The 27,644-nt window shown below is 40.4% G+C and overlaps 1 long non-coding RNA gene across 1 annotated transcript in view; it reads left to right on the top strand.

Moving 5' to 3' along the window:
- The first annotated feature begins 10,871 nt into the window (after positions 1-10,871).
- The window catches only part of LOC143694902 (uncharacterized), a 52,297-nt gene continuing 35,524 nt past the window's right edge, over positions 10,872-27,644 (top strand). The window contains exons 1-2 of the long non-coding RNA XR_013183709.1: positions 10,872-10,911; positions 23,340-23,506. This is a non-coding gene — a long non-coding RNA (uncharacterized LOC143694902). The remainder of the gene's footprint in view (positions 10,912-23,339; positions 23,507-27,644) is intronic.

A 27,644-nucleotide genomic window follows, 5' to 3' on the forward strand; every position in this document is an offset into this window, starting at 1 on the left:
AGGAATTTGGATCCTTTGGCTTATATGTAAACATTTAAGGGTTTGGCACAGGGATTAATTTACCTGCTTTCTAAGGGTATCCCCATTCAGGGATGTGTAGCACCCCTCCTAAACCCTTCCAGCTTGGTTACCCCATGATGATCTCATGAACTTCTGCCTTACAAAGCAACCTACTCCAGCTTCTCAAGTTTTCTGTAGGGGCAGGCACAGCATTTGTACTGCACGTGCTCTATGTAGGGCTTTAAACCCCAAGCACAAAAAAATTGATGTGCTGTGCATGTAATTTACCTTGCCTGCCTCAGGCATCAAATATCACACGTGGCAGATCAGTGATTGAAGTAATTGATAGGAGGTTGGAAGAGCTGTAGGATATACAGTGTAATGAAACAATTTTGACTTACTCAAGTTTTCAGCCTTGAAGCAAGAGGGCACCAAGACTGTGCTTAATTACAAAAATGAGTACTGTCTGTCAAAGTGTTTGAAGCCCATGTCACAGAGCTTTGTGGCATGAACTGGGATTAATATCAAGCTCACTTGATGGCCTGAGAACTTCCTACCACCCCTACAAACAATGCAGACCTGCTGTGAAGAAATTCATTTGTGTTTCAGTGTTTGTAATAACATGACTGGTATGAAAATAACGCCACAAAATAAAATAGCAAGAACGGGGATTAGCTATTTAAAGTCAAAATCTTTTGTTTTCTAGAGGTAAATTGAGATCTTGCATAAGAGCAAATGCTTTCTCTGGGTAATGTTCAAGCAGAATTGAATTTTTGATTATATAATCTACTCAGCCTTAAACAGCTATTACCACCTACTAAAATGGAAGTATTTTATGAGAAATCGACTGTATAAGGAGACTTCAGAGCATTTTAAAGCAAATGGGTTTTTTTCCTCTTTTTTTAGCTGACCTGTTATGATAATGGTGCTTCCTTTGGGAGACCTTTTAGGCAAGGCTGCCAACAATAAACTTCTGGGCTATGAGTGCTCCAGGTCAGCCTCTGTGTTCAGGGCAATGGCCAAGAAAAAGTGCAAACCAGTGCTCAGACTGCCCATTCCTGCAAGCTGCAAATCACTCTCAGTGTGTTATAATAATAAAATTCTGCTTCTCAGCCTTACATGGCTGCATGATATTGTGCCAATAGCAATTTGAAGGTATCTTGTTTCAAATACCTAATGTGTGAATCAGACTCCAGGATGCCAACAAAGTTGGTTCACAAGGAGAGATGCTTCTTTCTTTTGTGCTGCCTGAACTACATCACCCTGCTATGATGCTTAATGAAATCCTTGTGCAAACTGTGAATGCTGATTTTTTTTATAAGCCAAGTACCAGGAACAGTTCTGTGTTTTCAATCAGCTGTAAGCTGACAGAAGCCTTGTCACACTCCATTTTTGGAGGCAGCTAAAGGACAATCCAAGCAGGCATTAATTGAGCATTTATATTCATAAATATGAATATGCTAAAACTCTCTACTGAATTAAACCCCTTGTCCAAAGAAGACTGAATGGGGTGGTCTAGCAGGAGCTAATTTTTGCCAGGACAAGGTTAAGACAGCTCTAGGAACCTGTACTTTGATTTAGATGCTGTGTTCACATACTGGGACAAAAGTGTTTTAGGGGCAGAAAAATCTCATGCTAAGCATGCTAACAAACATGGAGGGCCTGAGGAGCTTGAAAGGACTTTAGGAGAAAGTTATTTTTGCAGATTGTGCAAGGAAAATATCTTTGAAAACCATGAGCGCTTGCAGCACACTTGGCTTGGCCTGTAGCAGATATGTCCAGTGGCAGTGAGGTGGCAATCAAGACCCATAACACCCAAGAAAGCAAAATGCTATTTATGGGTGTAATGTATTACTGGGGTGCCACTCACTGCAGACTCCTCCAAGATGTTATAGTAACTTCCTTGAGCCAAGTCTAATGAGCTCTCAGAGGCCTATAACACACCTAAGATAGCTCAGCTACCTTTAGAAGCATAAAAATTAGCAAAATGGCTTCTGTTGCAGTGTTGAAAACAAAAAAGTTTAATAAAAAGCAAAATAGCAAACAAAAATCCAAGCTAGAAGCCAAATGGTCTTGCTCCTAGTAAAACACTTTACAAAAACATTTACTTGCTTTATTCTCTTCTTTTTCTACTAAATTGCCTAAGCAAGACTTTTCAGCTTCTATCCAATTTCCTATCCTTAAGTGTGAGGTAAAGTCCCCTTAATCCTATGAGGTGTCTTTTCACTTAATCGAAGAAAGAAACTTCTGATATTCTTTCTTTTTAAAGAGACAAAAGATAGTTTTGTCACTCTGTTAACAAAAAGCAAAACTCCTACACCAAGAAGAGCCTGAGAATGAGCTGAAGAAGCAATGTCTGAATTGTGCTTAGTGCCTGAAATCAGCTGTGTGCTTCAAAGTCCTGGTCCTGGCCTAGCCTAGCTTGATATGAGGTGCTCCATCAAATCCAGAGTTTGTTAGATTATAGCAACAAGTGTAGATTTAATAGCAATATATTCAATAGCAATATATTCAGGCAAACTCACATCATCAATATAAAAGGATATATAAATATAATATTATATATTATATAATCTATAATATAAAAGGTGAGGTGACTGCAGCCTGAATTTCTCAGGTAAAGTAAAAAAATTAAGCCTCTACTGCACATTTAATTTGGACAGAAATTAAACCTGCAGTAGAGCACTTGGAAGGAAGTAAATATTTACTACAGTAGGAGATAATTTTGGGATTTAAACCTAGTATCAACTTCCCTACCAGATGCACATACCTTGCAGGTCAGAGCTCCTGAAGAGCTGATGAGTTCCCCAGCTGCTTGTGCACCAACAGTCTGCTGTTACTTACTTACAAGTGTAATTTAAGATTTAGAAACCTCTCCTCATCCTCTTTGCAGCAAAACTCCTGTTTTGTTGTTTGGTATGCTTTGTGAGAGCTGACAGCCAGTCCACCATGCAGCTCTTAGGTTGCTACTGAAATATCTTTGTAGGGTATTGCCTTAGGATTTTGGCTTTTATATTTTTCATCTATTTGTAATCCTGTAGTGTATAACTCTAAACTCCACACACAGTGTGAGCTGCTGCTTTCCCATTTTGGGCAGACACAACAATTCCTCTCCAGGCCTGGCAATCAAGGACACCTCACTGCCTCAGGCCCCCAGAGATGGAAACAAAAGGGAGTTGGGGGCAGCAAACTTGGGGTACATGGCTTCATTTCCTGGAGCTGGAATTGGAAGATGAACCCCCAAAATGCAAATGGACCAAACTTATAAAAGTGTGCAAACCTGTGAGCCATGGTCCATTTTTGGGTGTAGCCCCTGGGGGGCTTTGCTCTAAATGTACCTGAAGGCCCTTCAATAAATAGAACTGCTTTTTATTGCCTTAATTCTGTCTGACCTCTGTGTATAGGTAGCCCAAAAGCCATCATTGTGACTGAGTGCTTTTCAAAGGCAAGGACCATCCCCTCCTTTAGAGCATGATTCAAAGCCAGCTGAAATGAGCAGAGATAATCTGATTGGAGCCTTGCATCAGGCACCCTCTGCCATCCCAGATGGTAGGAGGAGAAATAGATGCAAACTGAGAGTTTTGAGCAGCTTTTCACATTTTTTTCTTGAAGATGCTAGGGAATAATTACAGTCTGAGACAATTTCTTTTTCTGCTTGATGTGGATTTAAAAAGAGCTTTTTATAATGCAGCCTCCTGTTTAATGGGCAGTGCAAAACTTCTTTGTATTCTAGAAAGCTGCCTATCCAAAAGGCAGGATTCATTCTCTAGTACCAGGAGACACCTGCAAAGAGGTGAATTCTGGTGATGCCTGAATATCTCAACAGCTTCCTCTGTTCTGCAGAAAAACTTGAGGTGATTTAGTATTTAATTTAAAACTTTAATCTGTCATACACTGATAACAAAGTTTATTATGAGTGCCAGTAGTTAATCTTAGAAAATTTACAATCTGTTAAATGGAAAAATATTGCAGCACTGATATTTCCAGTGCAGGTGAAAACCTTGTGTCCTTGGGAGATACTATGACTTTAACATGGTGAAGCCAGAAATATTAGGTATATTATATCCAGGCTAGTGATGGTATGTCTTTTTGGATCTTGGAAATCAGAAAGTTTAAGTCAAATATTTAAAATAAGAGCTACTGTTTATTTAACCATTATATTTGATCACAGTAAGCACCCTTTGTAGAAAGCCAGAGGAGTCCCTTTGCTCTTTAATAGCATAAAGGCAAATGGAAATATTAAAACTGGAAACCTAAAATGCAATATATTACATTTCAGATTTTCCAAGACCAATAATTCAGCTTTTAATGTTTCAAATGAAGTGCATCACCATCTTGCAAAAATAATATTGATAAATATATCCAATTCAAGATTAGTTTAGCCACAAACACTCAGATTAATTTTTCAGAAACACACTGGTGTGGTGGTAAGAACTACTCTTATTCTTGAGCAGTCATAGAAAATTTAGGTGTCTTCTATGATTGTTTACCTAAAGTTTGCCTATAAATATTAAAAATTCAGCATGATGAGGTCATAGTACAAAAACCTTTTGAATTTTTTATAGCCTGCAGAAAAACCTACTGCAGTTTGTGCTTGAGTAGTGCTGAATGAGGCATGAACTGAACCCAGCTGTGACTGTTTTGATTTTCATTCATTGTTAAGTCGCATGTCCAATTCAACCAATCCTTTACTGGATGTCAAATCTATCCCAGCAAACCCCATTGCATTACACCTTCAAACACTGCCTGTGCAAAGGTGGAAAAACCAAAAAGAGACTTTTTTCTTTGGGATGTGGCTCCAGTAAAGCACATGACATGCAATTAAAAAACCCCACAACCCCAAGAACAACAGAAATAAATGGTCATTTGAATCATAGCAAGCAACTGTCAGGACAGAAAAATCCTTCATGATTGCAGCAAATAGTTTGAATGTATTTGTATTTTAAATTTAGCAAGTCAAAACAGACCATGGCATGACACAGCTTTGGCTCTATAGTTTTCCCAGCAGATGAGAAAATTTCCAGATGAAGGAAGAACAATTATGGAATTGTTTAGGTTGGAAAAGCCACTCTGCCCCCAGCCTGTAGCTCTGCAGAGGTTTGTTGTGACCCAAGGGCAGGCCCTGGCACTCCAGCATATTGAACTTCATGCCATTGGGCTGGACTCATGGATCCTTGCTGTGCAGATCCCTCTGCAGGGCTGTCCTGCCCTCCAGAGATGGACACTGAGCCAGCTTGGAGTCATCTGCACACTGACTGAGGGCCAGATCCTGTCTGGATCATGGATAAAGATGTTACACACAGCTGACCCCAATAGTGATCTCTGGGGAGCCTCCCTTGTGACCAGCCCCAGCTGGATGTCACCATCCCCCTCTGGGCTCTGCCATCCTGCCAGGTTTTAGCCAGCCAAAAGTGCTGCTGTCCAGGCCAAGGGCTACCAGCTTTTCCAGGAGGATGCTGTGGGAGTCACTATCAAAGATGCTGCTGAACTCCAGGGCAATATCCACAGCCTTTCCCTTGTCCATTTAGTGCATCTTCCTCTCAGAGGAGGAGATCAGGCTGCTCAAGCCCAACCTGCCCATCATGAATCCATTCTGTGTGGGCCTGATCCCCTTGTTGTCCTGCAGGTGCTGTCTGATGGCACCCAAAGTGATCTGCACCTGCACTAAGATCAGACTAACAGGCCTGAAGTTCCTGGGATTGTCCTTCCCACACTTCTTGTAGGTGGGCATCACATTTGTACCCTCCAGTCAGCTGGGATCTCACCAGTTAACCAGCTCTGCTGGTGATGATTGGATGTGGCTCCTTTGTGTTTTACCTCCATGCTCTAGAAATGGCTTGCCCTATTTTCCTCTGCTCTGGTGTCAAAGTTGAGATGGAGACAATAGAGAGCAACTCCTTTTTCAGAAGGCTTCAAACTGTTTTTATTCTAGCATGCATGCTTTCTATCCATTCTTACAAAACTCATAAATTTACACTTGACTCATTGGTTGTCGGGTCCGTCTGTCTGTCTCTGCCCCGACACGGGTAGAGTGGTTCTTGGGTGGCACGCGTTTCAAAGGATGAGTCTGGACTCTTCAGCTTTCGGTCTTCAGATTGTTTATTGTTTCTTATCCACAAAATTTCCTGTCTGCCCAACAGAGGTCTGATCTGCAAGGCAGCCACGGGCACTCTGACCACCCACGGGGCAGTCATGTCTTTTTATACTAAAATCTACGTACATGATATTTACTTTTATTTCCCAATGCTTTTCACCCATGTTGGCAAGTGCACCTTCACCATAAACCAATCCCCAAGTGCCAACATCACCACAGGAGATGGAAGACAAGAAGAAGAAAGAAGAAGGACAAGTCACGCCCTGATCCCTCCATCTTGTCTCCATAACCCCCCTGTACCAAAAACCTTAAAGTTTATATTTCACCCTCTAAATGTGTCCTTTTTACACCCTTCACTCTAAAGTGATTCTCATGTCCTCAAACTGCTGTCACTTCTGTGGATGGATCAAAATCAAGCCACCAAACACTCTTGGCAACATTCCAGGATTTCCGAGACCCCCAAGGGTTCTCCTGGCATCTCTGGACATCGGGAACGATGTGCTGAGTTCCCACAATTGGTTAGGAGAGACAAAGTGCTCATTGGAACAGACAGTTGCAGGTTTCTCTTATTTATCTTTCTCTCTTTTTTGGTTTCTATGTCAATGACCTTGGCAGAGAATTCTTTCAGAGGTGAACATGGATTCTCTTATCAAACTGCTCTCTGGCTCACAGAAGTGGCTGTAAAACCTCTTCCACCCTCTGGAACATCATGAGACTGCAAGCAGCATCTCTGTCAGTATGGGCTGCACTTCCTGCTCAGCAATGTGCTCCAAATCACCTCCTGACACTGGCATCTGGGGGAGAAACACCAAAGCTGTATAAATGAAACATTCAAAGTGCATGTTTGCACCATGTGTTTGGCTTTGCTTCCTGCCTGTGTGCTGTAGGTGTGTAAAGGTTGGCTGTAAATGCCACTTGAGGCAGGATCTGTCCTGTTCAGATGGGTTTTTTCTCTCAGAAGAGCAGGCTTGGGGTACTTCCATGGCTCTATTTGGGACTAAATATAGTGGAGGGGTTGAACAGCAAGCAGAATATCCTCACCTCACCAAGATCAGGGCTGGAGCTGAGTTTGATTTGGGATACACAGAGCCTGTCGTTTCAGTGGGCTTGGAAGCAAACCTCACTTATCTTAATGCTGACAGTCACTAAGGTGAAAATGTAATCTATCATTACAAAGTGACTGTTCCTTCTAATCATGCTGTTTATCCTGAAGGACCTGGAAAGACATCTGCTCTTTGCAATCCCTGTCTCTCAGGAATTATAATCTCTTGTTGAAATTGCTTTCCTAGGAGAACTATCTCATTGTTTTCTGCCGGTCCCTGTTTCTGATTTTTCCTCTTTCAGTCATGATCTTTTAGTGTCCTGCCTGATGAAATCAGTTTGAGGTAATTTCAGCCAACTCTCTACAGACCCTGTACTCTGGATCAGTTTTTTATAGGCTGGAAATGCTGTGACTACCAACCAACCTGTGACAAAGCTGAACCTGTCAAAAGAGGCTTTAGCATTTGAAAAATATTGCTTCCTATGAAGAAGGTAGAAATGAGGGCTCTTAAAGCTGCTGAAATCTAGTCCCTGATAGTGCAATTTGTGCCTTTATCAGCTTCTCCAGATACTCCCTTTATATGATTCAAGGAAAACCTGTGCCATTTGTATTGCTGTCATTGATGTTATGCTGCTTTTTGCAGAGAAAGGTAAGGGTGTCATCCAAAACAAAGCAGAACCTTGAAGTCACTTCTGCAAAGCTCTTTAACATGAGAAATTTCCTTCAGAGCAAATTAACTGATAGATACAAAGTGGAAATCTTTCAATTATTCAGATCATCAGGATGAGAGTATGTTTATTGTTCTTTACTAGGTATAGCATGTGTGTGTATGTATATAAATATATAGGAAAGAAAAATTTTAAATTAACTTATAAAACTGGTTAGGAAAAGTTTTTTTCAAAATCTTTGAGAAACCTTTAGAAGTGAATTTCAGGTTGAAATTCTGTTCAGGTGTTTGCATTTATCACATCATCCAGTTCCTGGTGAAGGAAAACAGTGGGAAGAAAGACGTCAAAAAAGGAGAGAAAAAATAACAAACCAAACTGGATGTGAATTTATAGAAATAAATTTAGAACACACAATGTTCTTTGAAAAGCATGAAGGTTTTAACCAGATTGTGTAATTAAAAACTGGGTCAATCATGTTTTTTCATTAAAAATGTAGACATTTGGGCTAGTACTGATTTTAGTATCAAGCATGTAAATATGCCATTAAGAAACACTTTCAGTCTAGCATTTGAATTTCCAGAAATAGTGCTTAAAAATCCTACTTTCCTGTAATTTGTGGTGAAAATCTTGTGACTGAGTTTTTTCACAATCATTAGGGAGATGTTTGTAGCAGTGAATTCCTGGACTGGCAGCTAATGTGGGAATCACAGGAAACATATTTAGCTCTTGAACAGATGCGGTTTAAATGTGTGACCTCTTCCCAAACCTTTTAAGGATTGATTTTTTTTTCTCCAACAAAATTATCAACAATAATAAAAATATTTATGGCTGTTGACTGAAATTTTTCAGAGCCTGTTTGAATTGAAGAGGAAGCAGCATAAGGGAAGGGATTCTGAGCAGAGACCACCAGTGCTGCCAGATACTTCACAAATGTGTTTATAAGCCAGGAGAGAAAGCTTCTCCCAAGGCTAAGAGGAATGAATCATTGATGTGGGAGGTACAGTGTCATCCAAGAAAAGAGAAACTCTTCTCCTTTGCACCCAAGCCAGCTGCTTAGGAGGTTAAATAATGTTTTTAGATACATTGGTGTGTTGCAAAGCAAGGCAAACATCCTCAGCTCTTCATGTTCCACTACATCAATCACTGTGGTGTTGATACAGGGCTTCACTCCCCTGGAACACCCACGTGATAAATGTGAAAAAACTCCAAACCCCACATTTACTGACATCCTTCTGCTGGTTTGAAGCACATGGAGCTGTGTTTCCATCTACAGAGTAAGAAGAATGCTGACATTTATAACCATTTCTTGGTTATATTAAATATTTCTTGGTTGTATTTATAACCATTTCTTGGTTATATTTATATATGTCTTGGTTGCATTTATAACCATTTCTTGGTTGTATTTATATATTTCTTGGTTGTATTTATAACCATTTCTTGGTTATATTTATATATGTCTTGGTTGCATTTATAACCATTTCTTGGTTATATTTATATATGTCTTGGTTGCATTTATAACCATTTCTTGGTTGTATTTATATATTTCTTGATTGCATTTATAACCATTTCTTGGTTTCACCTTAAACCCCAAATAACCTGTAGAAGAATTCTAGCAAAATGCTTTCATGCACCTGGAAACCTGTAAAAAATGTAATTTAGGAGGTACTTGATACTAATCTTTGTTCCAAGAGTTTGCTTAGGAATTCCCTAAGGCTTTTCTTGGACCTAGAAAGGGAAGAACATGACATGGTCATGCTCAATTTTGTTACTGCCTTTCATTGAGGACTTCAAGCTGTTGTAAGGACTGGCAATCAAACCCTCACTCATTTCCTTGCTCAGTGCTTCTGTGTGGCTGCATTTTATTTTCAGGGTGGAACTTATATTTGTCTCTTCTCTGACTTTTATATTTCAAATTTTCTCTTCATTCACCCCATCATTTCTCAGGCATTGAATTGCAATCTTCAAGGGAGATTGAAATTAGTAAGGGTTTTAGGACTATAAAATTAAGATTATAAATTTATAAAATTAAAAATTAAAATTAATTAAAAATTAATTATTAATTTTAAAAATTAATTTTAAAAATTAAAATTATAAATTTAAGATTAGGATTCACTTCTCAGTTGATCCAAATTTTCAGAGCATAAACTGAGTCAGGTACTGTCTCTTATATGCCATCCAAAATTTATGCTCAGTACTGGAACAGGACCTTCACTAGAGGCAGGAAAAGGTATTGGCCATTAAAAAGTAACATTGCACTGCACTAGAAAAGGCTGAATGAGGAGTCCCTGATCTAAATGGGAGTAGATGAGCTTCCTTTTTTCTTTACAGCACTGTAATTATGGAAAGCAATTTTTTTCAAACAGTTGTAGAACTTCTGCTGCTTTTACCTTCCTGCCCACCTACTGGCCATTGTGCTCTCAGTGTAATTAGTATGATAATTAGTATGATAGAGTAATTAGTATGATATAGAGTACAACTGACTGTTATTCCAGGATAATAGTTGGAACGCAAATAAATTCTACTAAAAAATCCTCTCTGCTGTCATGAAGCATCTTGATCCACAGACAGAAAGCAGAGAAGCAGAAATTCTAAATTAATTTTATGTTTTAAGTTTTAAGCTCAATTTGTTCACCTATTAAGAGTCATTTCATCAAGTCTATACCACAGTAAATTGGTTCTGCAAAACTCTTGCAAGGGACTCAGTGATGTATTTGGAAGCTGTAGTGCTTTTTTAACTTCCATAACAACTGTTAACAAAGGGGAACTTTTGAAGCTATACTCATGGAAGCCAAAATTGCTGGCCAACATGGATTCAAAACAATCCTCAACCCCTCTTTTCTATCTCAGGCCTCAGAATTTTCCAAGCTTTCTTCACCTGCTGTCGAATTGCAGAAAATAACCTTTAGGATTGGATCTTTATTGTGATGTTTTTTTACCTGAACAAGCTTCTTCCAGATTATTAACCTGGCCCAATGGATCAGCAGACAAGAATGGGCTTAACTCCCCTGGAACACCCACGTGATAAATGTGAAAAAACTCCAAACCCCACATTTACTGACATCCTTCTGCTGGTTTGAAGCACATGGAGCTGTGTTTCCATCTACAGAGTAAGAAGAATGCTGACATTTATAACCATTTCTTGGTTATATTAAATATTTCTTGGTTACATTTATAACCATTTCTAGGTTATATTTGTATATTTCTTGGTTGCATTTATAACCATTTCTTGGTTTCACCTTAAACCCCAAATAACCTGTAGAAGAATTCTAGCAAAATGCTTTCATGCACCTGGAAACCTGTAAAAAATGTAATTTAGGAGGTACTCTATACTAATCTTAGTTCCTAGAGTTTGCTTAGGAATTCTCTAAGGCTTGTTGTGGACCTAGAAAGGGAAGAACATGACAATAATGGGCACTAGGGCACATCACACCAAGGCAATTGCAACACTGAGTCATTTTGCCAAGTTTGGCAAGGTGATGAATGGAAATAATAGTCTGAAAAATGTGTGCACTTTAGATTTAGCACAAAGAATGTGTTTGGGAACAGCCATTCTTCTGCTGCTGGCAGTTTCCAAGGGTATAAAAGTGTTTGAGCTGGGTGATTTCAAGCAAGGAAAACACCACAAGTGGTTTTTCTCAATATCCAATTGAATCAAATGATATTTTGGCAGATCCAGAAATGCTATTTCCTGCTTGGCTCCCCTCCAGTTTTATTTCTAAGGAGGGATGTGAGGGAGTCAGTTAAGATGAAGGGGTAACTATTCCAGTGGGCTGTAACCACACAATGCCAAAGCACTCTCAGTAAATCAATCCTCTTATTAAAACAAGGCATGGGAAGTGTTCTATCCACTCTTTCCTGAATGGATGCTGTACATGCAGGCTCCTTGTTCTGAGTTCCCAATGCCCAGATATTTTGGTTGGCAATCTGTAGCCTTCCCAATGAGTCCTCCTCCTCCTCCAAACTACTTTTGGGAGTTAATATTTGTGTACTCTACCATTTCTTTTCAGCCTAGCTAGTTCTGCCCTAGATTCCTGGTAGAACACCAATGGTAACTAGTCAGAGTAAGCCAGCAGTACTGTCCCAAAGCTCAGGCTGTCCTAAAGCACTGACTTACAGCAACTGATGGGGGAAAAATGCTTGGAAAATATACCCAAAGAAAATAGGGCAGATAAGTAACATAAAGTAGGTCTAGCATTGAGAGAAGATGTTCTGAAATACTGCACTGGAACAGCTTACTTCAAAAGACTAATCCCTTGAGTTTGGCTTTATATGACACAATACAAAACTGTTCTTTAATGTTATGTCTGGGAAACCAAAATACAGGAAATCAGATCAGTGGCTCAGAGCTGCCTTAGACTTTGCCCTTGTGTGAGCTTTGCCTGGTTGTAGGTGTCCAGGACTCGTTTTCTCTTCATAATTGTCTGAAAATTGAAGAGATCCTGCTAGTTTTAGCCTGTATGTAAGCTTATGCAGGGAGGTGTTGAGTGGAATGGTGTTCAGCCAGGACAGCTGCTGCACACATGTCCAGAACGTGTCTAGCTGGTGTTGGTGGTTCCCAAAATCCATTTGTGAGGCTCCAGGGCTGTCACTTGTGGTGCTCATAACTCTGCAGTTGTGTCCAGACTGCTGGGAAAATGTCTGGAACACCTCATTTGGGGAGGGTCTCCCTGCTGATGTCATTCATTCCTGTCAGAGCAATCATCTCCAGGTGGTTTTGCTGCAGTGGGCACAGGAAGTGAGCAGTCAGAAAATGGGAAAAGCCATTGCTCTGCTGCTGCAGGAGTGTCTGCAGCCTGTGGAAAGAGTCCAAGAGAAGCAGCACATTTGAGCCCAAGGGCTGTGCAGAGCCTGTCCAGCCATCTGTGCTGACTTTGGTCTCCTGAAGTTTTCCCATGGAGCCAGTCCTGGGCCTGCAGCATCCCAGTTTGGATCTAACAGCACAGAGCACAGCCCATGTGCATTCTGACCTCCCTGGCTCTGTGCTCCAGGTGCTGCCTGACACAGCCCATGGGATTTGGGCTCCTGGAGTTCAGAGGCTCCTGGCTGTAGCTCTAGTCTGCTGTGGGGTTACCTCACACTGCTCTGATCATGGCAGTGTTTCCTAGACCATGCGGATCTCCTCATCCTCAGGAAGCTGTGAAGACACAGGAACTCAGCTGCTGCTGTGTCCCAGTGAGCTCTTGGTTGAATTCTAATGCACTACCATTAGGTCCCTTTAATCAGTCTTTTTTTTGTGTTTTTTTTTTTTTTTAATTTCATCAAGGGTTTTTGTTTATTTGTTTTTTGGGGTTTTTTTGGTGGTTTTTTTTTTTTGTTAGTTTGGTTTGGTTTTTGTGGGTTTTATGTTTGTTTTCTTTTTTTTTTTATTTTTTTTTCCCTAGGAAGTTTTCACTATCAATGGAAAATCACTATTCCAAAGGGCTTTCCCTGCAGTAATTGTAAATCTCTTGTAAATCAGTGAGAAGATATCTGCCCTAAAGCAGATGTTATTTCTCCCTTATGTGTGCTTTCCAAAGCAATCTGCTGACATTTGTCCGATCTGATAGGTCCTGTGGACTCCAGAGAAAGGAACACCCCAGACCAGGATACAGGTTGTTGCTTGTGAGTGGCATCATCACCCTGCAAAACTCATGGGAGCTCTGCTCCAATGGGGCCTAAACACTTGATAAATAATTAAAATGGTGAGGTGGAAATACAGTGGTCAGCAGGAAATTGGGAGCTACTTACAAGCTGCTGTTTTGCCTAAAAATGGTGGTAACACTTGTCTTAAACAAGTAGTTGTTGAAAAACTGTTTTATTAGGAGCACACACATGTATAAATTGTTTTATCTCTCTTGTAGTCCTATTAACCTGAAATGAATGCAGTATACTGGAGAAGTAAAAAAGAAAAAAAATTACATTTATTTTGCACTGTCTGGGAAATGGACTTGTGTATTTAGTGTTGAGTTTCTGATGACTTAAAATGATACTATGAGACACAGAAAACTTTGTTATTAAACAATAAATCCTATTTAAATTCCTTACTTGGCATTGAATCTGGCAGCAGAATTTGATTTTGGGTTCCAATTCCAGAGATAATATTTTTCCTCCCTTTTTTTTTTCCTTTTTTCTAGAAAGCTGTAAAAGTCTGATCATCGTTGGGTACAACATTTTGTGTTCCTGACTGTGGAGTGGGATGTCCCTCAAAGCTCTCAGATGTTGGAGTGCCACAGAATTCTTTTGTCATTCACCTGGTAAAGGTGAAAAGGGCACAGGGTGACCCGTATGCAAAATGGAGAGACCCATGGAACTCCAAACACTTCAAACACTCCAAACACTGTAATCTGGAATTGCAGGGACACTGAAAAATTTCAGTGGAAAAACTGTGTGTTCTTCCAGGGGACTTCACCAGCTTCTGTGCTGGTGGATGCATATTGTTGAATTCTTCAACTTTTAAACTCTGTTTTAATTTTTTAATTTTCATGCATCTGAATAATGCTATTGGCACCACAGAACAGTGCACATGGAATTGCAAGGCTTGTCTTAACTGTGCAGAGATGTTCTCTATTTTTTTTTTAATATGAAACATCAGAGGAATAAAACCATTGTGTAAGTTAAGCTGAAAGTGAAATAAGCAAACGTTAATTTTTCTTAGGAGAACATATTTCTGAGGGAGTAGAAAAGTAGTGCAGAAATCAGATTTTAGCAAGACTGATAGTAAAATAGTTTTTCTTGAAACAAGGGCAAACAGTGCTCTTGTACTACCAAAATACAGTGAAAAAAAAAAAGTGAAAATTGCATTTTTTCACGGAAAACTGGCAGTTTTCCCTGAAAGGATTCTTTCAGTGGTAGGATTTAGAAAACACTGATTTTTTTTAATTTATTAGTTTTTTTATAAAGACACTAAGAATTTCTTATGTGGTCAGGAGTAACATATTGTAATTTCTGTCTCTCTAGGAGCTTAGATTTCTTCCTTCATGCTCACATTCCACTGTTCCTGCTAATGTGCTGTGCAGGAAGAATTACATTACACAGCTCTGCAGCTGGGACTTGCTGGAGGTTTGCATTTTTAAGGTTTTCTCCGTCATACCCTGCAACCAGGGCAGCAAATATATCTTGGAGGTCACATACTGTAGAGAGCATTTGTGGTGGGGGAGGAATTGCTGTCTGTGCCCTGTGAAGGCCAGGTTGTTCCAACTGTTCAGCTCTGTGCCCATCCCAGTGATGTTACTGACATCTCTGAATTTATCCTTGGGAATACTTGTGATGTAGCAGGAGGGAAATGAGATGCAGTTAGCAAACTGATAATTGAAAGTAATAAAAGCCTTAAGCAAATGCATAAAACTCTTCCCAATCATGGTATTTTTGGGCCCAAAGTGTTAGAAGGATATTTATAGGTTGGATGGAAATACAAAACATATGGTATTTTTATCCGGAAATATTCTTTCAATTACACCCTGCATGGATCTCATAAACATCCCTCTTTCATCTAAAAATTCTTCAGTACATTAGGTAAGAAACATCATTCCATTTCGTAGGGGAATGTGGTAAACAAACATCTTGTTCTAACAGATGTTGAAGTGTCTTAGAGATTCCAATCAGCAAAAGGAATATTCTATATGTTTTGGCTCTGGCTGCTCAAAGTAATGCAGCTGTTGGGCCACACATTTTGTATTTTGGTCTTCTATTTGTTATATTGGAGAATGTGTACAATCAGCATATTTTTTCCTGATTTTCATCTGTTAAGCATAAGCATCTTAATCTGATTTTCATTTTTTTCCATGTGCTAAATCTCTCCTGCTTTGCAGATGCAGCAGGCTCATACCTTAATGCTTCCTTGATTATCTCTGTGTAAGAAATTTTTGAGAGCACCTCAGAAATGCATTGCTGCAATTTAAAATGAAATTATGCATTACTGTTACAGAGCAAGCCAGTGCTCAATAGGCAAGTGACTTCTAGAATCTACAACTGGGCTTTGACATAAACCTGCTGGGAAGGAAGATACTCCAGGAATAGCTGGGAGGGTCAAGTCAAAAGGCAGTTTTGTGCCTCATCTTGGCTTTGAGTGAAGCCAGGTCCCAGGCAGGGCAGCTGCTGTCTCTGCCTCTCCTGAAGGAGGGACCAGCACTGGCTCACAGCTGTCCCTTGCTTGGGAGTGGGAAATATTGTGCAGCCTTTTTGCTGAAGTGGTGGGATTCATAAATTTTGTGCTTGTGTTTGTTGTGGGTAGATAGGGAAGCAGACCTGGGATTTTTTATTGGCCTTTTTTTCTTCTTTTTTAAACACCTTGATGGATCTTGGGAAATTCTGCTTTGTCTGAGGCACCATGCCTGCAAGAGTACAGGAATGCTGTGAGGGCCCTGATGAGGGGAGAGAGAATGATCCATCTGACTCCATGGATATCAGATAGCTAATTAATTTATTCCACTATATTGTTCTATACATTTAAAACTGAATCTGCCAAACACTCCACCCTGCACACAACTGCTCACACTGTACAAAATCTCATGACTGTCACCCAACAGTCCCCATACACACACACACTATTGGGCCTGACAGGCCAAGGAAACAAAACACCATCACTGTGGGTAAAAAATCTCCGTATTGCATTCTACTTTTGCACAACACAGGCACAGCAAATGAGATTAGAATATTCTTGGGAAGAATTGTGCCTTGCTTTTCTCTGTGAAGAGAAATGTGGGGCTATACGCTTGGCCCTGACAAGCCAAGGAACCAAAACACCATCACTTTGGGTTAACAATCTCCATATTGCATTCTACTTTTGCACAAACACAGGCACAGCAAATGATAAGAATTTTTTTCCTTTTTCTGAGGTGCAGAGAATGTGTATCCCAGAAATATTCGTGGGAAGAATTGTGCCCTGCTCTTCTCTGTAAAGAGAAATGTGGGGCTACACAGGAGTTTCCTGAAGGCAGGGATCTTGCTGGAGCTGAACTGCAATGCAGTGGACACTCTGTGTTTGAGCTGTTTGGTGGAACTGCAGCTCCAGGCTGGAACAGATGTGCTTGATGAGCCCCTTAAGCATGTCACTACCAAACTTGTTCCAGATATTGCCATCTCTTAAGGGAAGTTCCCTTCCAGCCTCACTTGCCACAGCTGCACCTTGATTCCATCAGCCCCTTTTTTGGTAGATCAACTTTCCTGCACAACTTTCCTGTCAGGCATGCCTCATGTTGTCTTATCTGTATTTGTCTTGCTGATTTGTCTTGTTGAGGTGTTGGGCACACTTATCTCTGCCCAGGAGTGTTTGTAGGAGGATCTCAGCCCATGGGATGGCTACTGCAAGCTACAGCTTTGGTGCTTTCCCCAGGCTTTAAAGCCCCTTTATACAAGTTTCCTTCCCACATTTTCCATCTTTTTTCAGCTTTAGTGCTACTGATCTCTCGTCTGTCTTCAATATTTGTGGAACACCTCTTATTCTGGGTCTTTGAGGTTACTGGATTTCCCTCAGTGTCCTTCAGGATCCCTGTTGCCCAGAAGGGCTGCAAACACTTAAAGCAAGTGTCACAATATGTAACTTTTTTTTCCCGCAGTTCCTTCTCTATGTTCAGTTAATTCTGTAACGTGCTGGAGAGAGAAGTGTCTACTTTGGAGTTGTTTGGTTTTGATTTTAAATTGCAGCACAGTGTGAGTTGGTGAAAAATACAATTATTCCCATCTTCTTGACCCTCACTGGATTCTTGTGGAGAAGGTGAAATTTATTGGCATGTCTAATGGGTGTTTCTGTATGGCTACATCTTAAGTGCAGATCATCTTGTAGCTCCCATTCAGAACCTCTTGGCATGGTGCTTCTCTGTATTCAAAATGTAAACAACAGAGAAACAGTACAATTGGATGGGAAAATATGTCCTCTTAGAGTCAGGGAGCACTAGAGGAGCTAATTTTCATGATTCTCTGCCACACGCATCACTGATCACTAGATATAAATTATTCAGATGTTAAAAGGATACAGTTGTAAATACGAAAGGACTTTGTAGCAATAATCACAACAAACCCATGCTGCTAAATTACTGAAACAAATTATTCATGTCATCATGCCACAATTTTTTCTGTTTGACCTTTAAACTGTGGAATAAGCTTTGGGTGTAGAGAGCTGTGGTAGGAGGGGAAGCCACGGTGATCATGGCAGAGGGTTCTCTGTGGTTTCACCCAAAACACAGCAGCACAGTGGGCAGGAGGCATCAGCAGGGCTCATGGCTCCTCACTAACCTGTGCATGTGTGATCTCCCATCCTCCAAATGTGAACAGTGCTTTAAAAACATTTGGAGTGATTTTGGGGGAAGGTCACTGTTCAGCTCGAAGCCACACTGTTAGAAACTCTAGTGACAAGGAAGTGTAACATGAGAAGAGAAAATTCCCATTAATTTTGAAGCCTCAAGATATCTTGAGGATTCTCACTACTTCAAATAGTAGGTTCAGAGAATCACATGGACATAAAACTCAAAAAAATTAATATTCCAGAACTTACTGTTAGTCAAATTCTGACTAAGAGCAACACGACACAATACAATTTAACCCAGGAAACCTGATATAATTCCAGTGTTCACCTGTATTTGTGCAGGGTGAAATAACTAAAGGATGCTCATGGGCTTATTGACCCTGGGTGTGGAGTGGGGACAGGCTGGTTGGACTTTGGTACCATTTGCAGCCTTGCCTGTGGAACTGGTTTAGTTGGGACAAAGTTCTCTGTCCAATGCTGTGTCAAGCCCTGGCCCTCTGTCCCAGCTCTGTGCTGTGTGAGCTATGCAGAATAAATTGCAGAGTCTGGCAGGAGATTGAAATATTGATGGAAGAGCTTTTTTTTCTGAACAGGTAGACTGAGGACCCTGTGCAGATTTTGGGATCCACTTAGAACGTAATAACAAATAGGATAAAAGTAAGATTTTCTTCTAGATGTCTCTCTATGAATAATAAATTCATCCTTATAGTAGGTGAGAACCATCTTTCCTCATTCATCCTTACAAAGACCCTACTGTTAAGTAGTGATGCAGCCAGTTGTTTGACTTTTTCAGGTTGAAAAGGTCCCCTGTGGAGACAGTTTTGTGAAGCTGATGTCAATGGATTCATCTTCAGCATTTCATCTTTTATGTGTGAATTAGTGCTGTGGTAAAACAGGGAAGGGCATTGCTGCTCACATTTGGTTGCTGCTGCTTCCAACAGTACAATGCTGGTCTAGCCAACTGCCCTACAGGCTGTGCAGCAAGCAGGGGGTAAAAGGCCTGGCAGGATTCTTTTTCAAGATTTGATTGCACTAGTATCATTTTGGGAGATGTTTTATTTCATGTATGGAACCTTGCTGGGAAACCTGCAAGCTCCTGGGTTCACCTTGGGAAGGCAAAGCATCAACAGGCTGAACACCCACCTTAATTTAAAGCATCAAATAATTAACAGAGGTTTGGCTGTTCATTTTGAGATAGGAGAAATTCTGTGCATGGGGGAACAATCCTAAGTGTCCATGATTGCCCTTTGTGCTCTGTAGAATTTTTGCATTAAGAGAGAGCAGTAGCCCCATGTTAGCCCCGGTATAAGCTATTATCTCACATCAACTGCCTCGTTTAGAAGTGTTACAGAACTGTGAAACCACTTTTGGGAGAGAGGAACAATGTCTTTAGGGGACCAACACTTGAAAAAACATTGCAGTTTCAGCATCTGACTGGTTTCTAGATGAAACCATCTAGATGAAACCAGTCTAGATGAATCATCAAGACAGATGACTCTTCTGCTCCACAAGAAGGGATCTGTCACAACTGGACATGAAATAAAATGACACACATTCTGGAAACCTCCCAGGTAAAAAAGAAGGGAAGTTTATTCTCGACCTCAATATGTATAGAATTGGAAAAGTGACCCTGGATTAGAGGATGAAATTGCCACTTCTCCAATGACACCGGTCAAACCAACAGTCCATCAATTTTCTCCTTCTCCAGAAAAGAATGCAAAACAATAATGATTTACATGAAAGTGTTCATGATAAACTCCATTATAAAAATGTAAACATCAGAAGGCTCAGAAGAACTTAGAAGAACAGGGTGACAGGCATGCACTGCTGCACTCCTCTGTGGAAGATGATAGGCTACCTTCACATCAAGCAACATGCAATTCTTGGTATAAAAACCCAAATCCTTGAAAAATCTCTTGTTCTTGCCAGTTTCCACTAAATCATTTGTGATTCCATGAAATATTGCCTTGGAATTACACAGTCTCCTTTGGTCAGTTTAAGTGAATAATGCTGCTGCCTTGTGGCTCTGCAGTATTTGTTTGGGGCAGATGAACTCAGAAAATAACAAAATTGTGTGAGCAAATCCCTCCTCCCTCTAACTTCCAAACCTGTAGTGGTACTGCACTACTAGGGTTGGCTTGACCCATTTTAATATAAGAGCAGAACTCCTGCCAAATTTGAGGATAAGCATGACAACCATTACACTGATTTATCAGAGTGAAAGGGGAGTTGCATTAGTAGTTTTGGAATTTATTGTAGTGGATAAATGGCATTTCCATCAGCAAAAGAATGAGAAAGTTGATTTATAACAGATAACTCCAATAATTTCTGAATTTCCATATTAATAGAAAAGTGGTACTTCCAAATTTGCTATTATCCCCACATGTGCCATCTTCTTATAAATATGGAAATTTGGCAATTATCTGAGAACTTCTTTATTTTCAAATTATACCATAGAAATTAATGAATGGATTTTTTTTTGACTATCACATTTTTAAATGTTTTATTGGATCTGGACTACTGTATTTAAAGATAAAGTCCATTTGGCAATGTTTGATACTGTATCTAAGACTAGATGTCTGCTAATTAGTTATTTTTCCTTATTTTCCTTTTACCAAAAGCACAGGACTGAGCCATACTCAGATTAGATGCTATTGATTTGTCTCCTTCTGTTTTATGACATTCAGGATAATGTGCTGAATAGGAACTTGCAAAAGATATATTGCTCCTGGAAAAGGAATTCATGTAAACAGAATTGATGGTGAATAAAACTCTATCTCAGCACAATTAGGTGGTGACAGGGTAAATATTAACTCCTGCAGGAATGAGTCCACACATGGGAAGGACTGGTGGTTTAGGACTTCCACATGGGCTGGTGGTTTAGGAATGTGCTGGTGCCAATCATAGGAAAGGAAGAACCTGATGGATAACACAGTGCCTGGAAGGAGAAGCAGTGTCTGGGGTTCAAGTGGTTCAGGAGGAAAATTGCAGGAGGGACAAAAAAACCCTGCTGGGGATTTGATGACATAAAATCACACAGCTTTTAACCTGTGAGCAGACTTCACATCACATTGCAAATAAAACAACATGGACACTGAATCTTTTTACTCTAAGGTAAAGAGAATGGAAGTTTAATTTCTGACTCCAACATTTATAGACTTTCAAAAGTGACAGTGGATTGGAGGGTGACAGTGCCACCTCTCCAATCACACTGGACAAACCAACAGCCTGTCAAATTTCTCCTCCTTCAGAGAAGAATGTAAACCAATAATTATTTACATAAAAGTGCATGAGAAAGTTTGTTACAAGAGTGTAAACATCAGAAGGCTCAGAAGAACTTAGAAGAACAGGGTGACATCATCAGAGCTGTCCTCTCATTTTGGGGCTATTCACCAGAGACACTCAGCTAGCCACATGTCTCCTTTGAGTAATTCTTTAGTATTGATGCAATAAAAACCAGATTGGAAGTTATGGGAATGGGTTTATTTCTGGTGAAAAGCAAACTTCCCCCCTCCCCCCCATTACAAAAGCCATCAGAGCAGGGATCTGCCAATGGGGCTTTCCACAATGGAGTTCTGATCCAAGTCAGCCAGTGGGAATTGGCCATGTGAAAGTTGTTCTTGTTTCCGTAAAGATACCTGAGGAGTCATAGTTGTCTTAAATTCTGTATCTAGGGGCTTTCATGATGAGAAGTTAAAACTTCCTCCTAGATATCTCCCTTTGATTTTTTTTCTGAGTGCAATGTTCAGCTCAGGGAAAATAGATTTCAGAGGGAAACACCATTTACTGGGAGAAGCCTTATTCCTCAGGAGCAAAACACCTTAAAAATGTGCTTTCATTTGATGTTTCACTTAGATGTTAGACACTTTATACTGGCTAATATTTACATGGAAGATTAGCGGTCTGTATATCACAGAATTGTTTCACTTGAAAAGTTGATGTATATGACATTACTGTATGCCTTTTTCTCCATTTAAACATGAGAAATTTATGGTGAGGTCCCCATGTGCTTTTCTCATTGCAAGCATTGCTGACAGATTAAGTGATGCTCCATTTAATGTAACACCTGTGTTGTGTGAATTGATAGGAGCAGAGCTCAGGCACAGGGTTCAGTATATCTTGCTGAAATTTGGAGCAAGTGTCTTAACACTTGGCAGGGAAAAATGCTTTTTGTAAATTTTCTGTATCATAAAAGGAGTTTGTGTGCAGATGTCAGCAGAGGCTGAGAGTGCAATGTGGAAAAGCAGTGACTGGGATGGCCTTCATGGTGAAAAACATGGAGGAAATAGATCATTAGACATGGACATTGTGTTAATAAGGAAAAGTGTTTAGAAAATTTGGCATTTTTATGTATATGGATGTAGTGATGGTCTAAAGTTAGTTACAAAGCACTGATTTTTACCGGAGTGAAAGTGGCACCAATCTGAATGTTGTAAAGATCTGGCTTTCTCAGAATGTTCTTTCTGCATCACTTGCAAGATGTATGCTTTGCTTTTTGTCTTTGTGGGGTTAAAAATGTCCCATTAAAAATGCTCCTATCAATTCAAATGCCCCAGTCCCTGAGCTGTGAACCCTGTTGTGGGGAAAAGCCACCTATGAAATACCAGGGACTGAAACTGCTCCCATTTACAGCACTGGTCACTCCAAACAGAACAAGGATTTCACCAGCCTCACTTGGGAAAACAGGTGATGTTTTACTTACCTGGGCAAATTGATATTTCAGCAATCTTCCTGTGGCTTGACAGTTGGTCTGCAGCACATGAAACAGGGTAAACACTCTTTCATACTTGGAATTGGAAGCAGGCACCTTGAAGCATATCTTGAATGTGCTTCTGTTCCATATGGAATAATGAGTTGTTTTCTTTTTAACCTTTCTGTGGCCTTCCTGTTAAAATGTAAACTCAGTCAGGGGCACTGGGGAGTACAGAGCTTGGATGCAACAATAGTTACACAGTTCTGGGAATTTTGCTGCAGCTGATGTCCTGATATGTTTTTAAGGACTCTGTCTTCCTTTCAAGCTCTGCCACTTTTATAAGCATCCATTAATATTTTCTATGCACCTGAATAACAGTGCATGGAAGTCATCCTTTCCATCCCGGGTTTTAATCAGGCTCAGGTATTTTTGATGAGGAGCTGTGAAGCAGATGTTTTGTTCCACACAGAACAACACAACAAGTAAATAGGAAAAATGGAAGGATTGTTGGTTTTCTAACACATCATTGTCACTACCATGCTCTATTGCTTTTTGCTGCCTCTCTCTTGAGATAAAAATGGGTTTAGTCCTTGAATTTATGTAGTTCAATTCTTCCTTTACAGATCCTCAGCCTACAGACTCGGCCTTCAACTGGCTCTTCAAATAGAAGTGATTTCATTTGCATGTTTCTTCCACTTTCACTCTGCTGCAGAAGCATCTGTCCACAGGCTGATGACCTTACCTGAACTTCATTCCTGGGTGCATGGGGTGTGCTTCACCTGGCTGCAGGGTAGGTTTTCCCTATGATTCAGTACAAATTAATTAACTGGTTTCCTTGGACTTCATTTAGGGATGATGCCATGGTGTGGGTAAAGGTAAGGGCCATAAGTTCTAGCTCTAAGAGTTTTTCTAGCTGAAGGAACTTCTGAAATCTTAGGCCGAGGAAAAAGAACATTCACTAGTCACCTGAGAGCTTCAGTTTTCTCACTCATTGTAGTGGAGTTCACATACTGCTACTCTGCTCAGTCAGAGGTGTTGGCCTGGGATGTTCCTTTCCTTTGAGAGTGATTAAATGTGGCTGTTTGGAAAGACTAAAGCAGCACTCTTCAATCTTTGGCACACTGGGCAAACAGATCAGTATTTGTGGGAAATGGAAAGACAGAAACTTCCACAGACACTGAAGGGTTTGATCTGCAGTCATGGAAGAAGCTTGGATTGATGTAAAAATAAAATACATGGACATTAGGCAGAAAAATCATAGACTTATGTTTCTATAGTTGTTAGTAAGAATATGCCTTAAGTAAGTAAGAAACTGTATTGATAGGATGGTGAAGGGTTTATAATGGAGGAGTATAATTGTACAGAGTAAGCTGAGAGTTTAGAGGTTATAATAGAAGCATCTGTGTGTAGGTGTGATAGCAGCTCTTTGGATAAAAGTATACACAGTGCAGTAGAAGTAAGTAAAGGTGATAGGTTAGAAAAGCAAAATAAACTTTGTGGCAACTGTCCATTGTATTAGAAAGAAATTATATACTAGATATATAATATATATATTCTTTATATATATCTATATCTATATATATATAGATATATAGATAGATAGACAGATAATATATAATACATATATTAGGTATAGTATATTTAATATTATATATATTATATATATCAATAATATAAATTAGAAATTATATATTAGAAATTATATATTGTCTTATAACAAAGAACTTGTGACCACTTTGAGCTGTGGCTGAATGCTTGCTCTCTTAAACCTCATGGCCTCTGAGACTGATGTTTACTTGAGCAATAAATTGTTTTTAACCTGACTGGGTTAAAATTATATTATTATCCTTTTAATTGAAGGGGTGGTCCCACCCCTTCAATTAAAAGGATGATGATGATTATTATTATTATGATTATGATGATAATAATCATCATCATCATCATCAGAGTAATAATAATAAGTATTCAGTAATGATAATAAGTATTCAGTAATGATAATAAGTATTCAGAGGGACTTCTCCAAAGGGGCAGCTCTGCCTGTTCTGAAGGCAGCTTTTAAGCTGATGGTGGGGCAGTGGGTCCCAGCTCACACAGCTCTGCCTCCCCTATCAGCTGGGCTGGGCTCCAGGGTCTGCCTGCCTGGCTGGGCTTGAGACAGGGCTGGGTGGCTCCGTGGAGCTGCTGTGCTGTCCCTGGTGCTGCTCAGCTCCTGCAGAATTGGCCTAGGACCCCATAGCAGGTTGTACAAAGGCTGGGACAGGCCTTCAGGGAATTGCTTTAGAATTTAGGGGTGAAAGGCAATGGTTGCTTAAGTGTGCTGTTCAAACAACCTGGCTGCTGAGATGCCTCAAGGAGCTGGAGCAGAGGCTGGAAGGAGTTCAGAGCAATAAAGTGGAGATCTATTCATATTTATTGGGGTGCCTTCAGAGGCCACACCCTGGCAGTACCAGAGCCACAGTCCTGGCTCTGCCCTGGGGGGCTCCAAGGTGGGAGCAAAGGAGGGATTGGTCATGAGATCTCACATTTTTATAGGTTTTAGTCCATTTGCATACAGGAGTTAACTGCCCAATTAACAGCTTCAAATGAGGAAGTTTCATCCCCCTTGCTTGCCTGCCCACCCTCCTCTCTTCATGCTTTTTTCATGCTTTGGGCCTGAAATTTGAAGAGATTGTCCTTGAGCATCCAGCTAGAATAGGATTGTTTTGTCTTCACCACCCTGTGCAAAGATCCCAGTAACACTTGATGTGGAAACCCAGGGTACTGGGAATATTTGTCTATTCTGGGGTGCCCTGACCCCCAGGGGAGCACTAGCACTGACTTTCCCAGACTTCAAGACAGACTGGAGTCCACAAAAGTGTGCAATAGGTTATAGAGAGCAGTGCAGGTGCATCACTTGGTGAGAAATTGAGGTTTTGGGGTTTTTAGTGTGTTGTGGATGGCAGCAAGATGGAGGGCACAGGGTGTTGTCCTGGGTTTCTTCTTCATGCTTCTTCTTCTCCATGGGTTTGGTGGCATTTTGGAATTGGGCAGAAGAGTCTGCAGTGTGGGCTCTGTGGGATCAGTTATTGGGTTCAAAGGGAAAATAATCCAGGTGTCAGTTGTTAATTGCACAGTTTAGTCTTAGGAGACCTTGTACCAAGAGATTGTTGGCCATTTTGTGCCTTCTAATGAAAAGCTGCTGAACTCACAGTAGTGAGACTGTTTTACTGATAAGAAATAATAAACACCTGAGTCTGAACATGAAACTACTGCCTGGAGTGCCTTCAGTGCAGACCCAGAGAAACCCACAGCTGGGATCTCCACAACAAAGCTAAGAGCTGCACACCAAAACAGAACAGAAAAACTTAAAACCGAAGGTATCAGCTGGGGATTGGCTTTCTCTGTAGAGTGTATTAGACTGAAATCTTTCTGTGCTAGCTGAAAATCTGGCCTGGTACACCCATGGTGGATTTTCAGCTTGGAATTAGAGAAAATGTATGGTTCCTAGAAGCCAGGACTGTCCCCCTTTGCTGCCAGTGATCACACAGGCTTTTTGTTCCATGCCCGAGACCTGGAAGAGATTGCAGCTGGGATGCATCCAATTCAACTGGACACTGGGCTGGCCTTGCTGTTGATGCAAAGCTTTCTGCTTTTGTCCTTACATCTCTGGATTTACGTTGGCTTCTGCTAATGAGACTTAAAAGGAATAAGAACTGACCTCAAATTAAGACTAGGCTATTCCTGCAGAGCCATCCAAACTGTTTATTATATTGATCAGTTAAGCCCCATGAATTCTTTAAGTTAGTCAATGATGTGAACTGACAAGTTAAATTATTACAGTGAAAGCCCTGCTGTGCTAACTTAATTTATGTTGTAGGGCCTCAAAACAGATTTTAATCTGACTGCTTCTTTGTTGTCTTTTTTTCCTTTAAGACTAAAGTGAGAATTTTCTTTTTGAAAAGCAGAAGTTTTTTGTGAGGATAAATCACATCAAGTCAGCTGTCCAGTGAAGCTACAAATAATGCTGCTTTTATTTTAAATTCAATAATATAGGCATCTGGAGCTATAAATACTTTCTACAAGTTGTGTGGCCCTGGGAAGATACAGACAACTTGCATCTGTGTTGTATTTTTACCTTACCTGACTTGAGATATTTGGATTAAGGGCATGCTTTTGATTTGAATAAGAAATTGGAGAGGAAAGCCTCGTGGAAGAAATACAAAACTTGTGGATTCTGATGGGTACAGCCCTGGGAAAGAAGAGGGAAAGTGTTTTCTGCAGTCAGGTCTCCATTCCTCACTCAGAGCACCAGGGCTTGGAGCCATGGAAATGCTGCTGGAATGCTGTGCCAGGTCAGCCTGAAGGGTGGGACACAGCAACCTAAAAGGAGGTTTGGTGTCATGGCAATGAACCTGAAAGAGAGGAAAGTGAAATGGATTTTTGCTTCTTTACTGTATACACAGCCCTCAAGTGAGACAGCTTAGGGAAAAAAAACTGCTGCCTTGCAGAAAAGGAGGAAAAACTCATTTTGGCAGGTTTCCTTTGCATATAGCTTGCCCTGGTGTGTTACTGCATAATATCTTCCTGCTGGTGTGTTGCATTTCTTTGGAACAAAGAACTGACTTTTAAAGGGTGCCTGTGAATGTATTTATGATGAATCAGGCTTAGAAACAGTGATTAAAAACAAAATCTCTAAGCTGATAGTGGATTGTGGGCACTAGAGTTGCTCTGTTTGGAGCAGGAACAAAGGCTCCATCCATGGCACATGATGTCCTTGCAGTCCTTACACATGGGCTGAGCTGCAGCAATCTGTGACTTTGGGCTGGGTGTTCATGTTTGGGGATTGCTGGACCATGGTACACTGGCAAATAAAGGTGATTCCAGTTATTCCAAGGACTAAATAGCCATTAATTATGTGATTAATTATACAGCCATCAGTAGTTGGGACT

This window comes from Agelaius phoeniceus, chromosome 10 (assembly GCF_051311805.1).
Source record: "Agelaius phoeniceus isolate bAgePho1 chromosome 10, bAgePho1.hap1, whole genome shotgun sequence".
Taxonomy (NCBI): domain Eukaryota; kingdom Metazoa; phylum Chordata; class Aves; order Passeriformes; family Icteridae; genus Agelaius; species Agelaius phoeniceus.